General features: G+C 35.5%; 1 protein-coding gene across 2 annotated transcripts in view; it reads left to right on the top strand.

Moving 5' to 3' along the window:
* Positions 1 to 1,170, top strand: part of TGFBRAP1 (transforming growth factor beta receptor associated protein 1) — a 24,241-nt gene that overhangs the window by 5,610 nt on the left and 17,461 nt on the right. The window lies entirely within an intron of this gene.

The following is a 1,170-nucleotide window of genomic DNA, read 5'->3' on the forward strand; positions in this document are numbered from 1 at the left end:
ATGATTCTAATATAATAAATAAATATAATAATTATACCCGGGAGTTAATCCTAAGAATTACAGGCCCACAATATAAACAAAAATTTCTACGCAAAAAAAATAGGATCACTTTTTGCATCAAAAAATGACAGAATTAGAACGCTAGGGAGGTTAAGTTTGTTTACAAATAGCTTGACAGCTCTGATATGTCAAACTCGAGACATGCAGTTCCAGAGGGTACCACTAGCTGTCTCCTGAGTTTGTATCAAGATTATTTTTCTAATGGCATTTTGAAGTTAAAAAAAAATCTTGGTTTATACTCGAGTTTGAACTGTACCTAATCTGTTTGTTATGGGTTACCTAGTTTTAAGTAATCTTATCAAAGCAATAATGCATCAGTTGGGTGCCTTGCATTTTAAGGAGAGAATTATTTCCTGTATAGCATTCTTTCATTTATTTAGATTTTGGATATAATATTGAATAGTCCAAACCCCTGTCAGTTTTTTTTTTCAGCTGTGTCCTGTTTGGGAGGGTTCCCTTGTTCTGGTTACAGTGTTGTCAATGTGGAAAAAATTAAGGGAAATCTCTGTTGTGGGCACACCAAACAAAGGGGTTTTGCTCCTTTTGCCTACCTTTAAAGAGATTCTGCCCTCAGTTAACATCTTGGTAAATACATGACAGCTAAGTTGTCAGCGATACTTTTATTTTGTACCTAGCTAATAACCTGGCGTTGCCCAGGTATTTATTTATTGCCATCTTATATTATACAGGAAAATCAAATAAGGCTATAGTGATTTTCTTGTCTACTGTGTTTTCATTTTGTTGCCTTACGTTTTCTTGAAGGCATAATTACAGGCCAGAAATTTGTAAGAAAGTCCAAAACAAAGTATGTAAAAATATTAGCAAAAGGCACACTGTCACAATGAGCAATACATACATACAAACATACATACATGCAAATATACCTCTGACATATAACACAGCGCTGTACAAAGATCAGCGGTGCACTCACATGAGTCTTATGGCTAGCAATTTTGGTTAAAATGTCTCGATGCGTTTCCTAGTGATGACATACATACATACATCCAAATAAAGCTCTGACATATAGCACAGTGCTGTACAAAGATGACTGGTGCACTCACAGTCTCGGTCATTTGTATGGCAAGTTTGGTTGAAACGTCTCCATGCACT

The sequence above is a fragment of the Pyxicephalus adspersus genome, chromosome 1, assembly GCF_032062135.1.
Source record: "Pyxicephalus adspersus chromosome 1, UCB_Pads_2.0, whole genome shotgun sequence".
Lineage (NCBI taxonomy): Eukaryota > Metazoa > Chordata > Amphibia > Anura > Pyxicephalidae > Pyxicephalus > Pyxicephalus adspersus.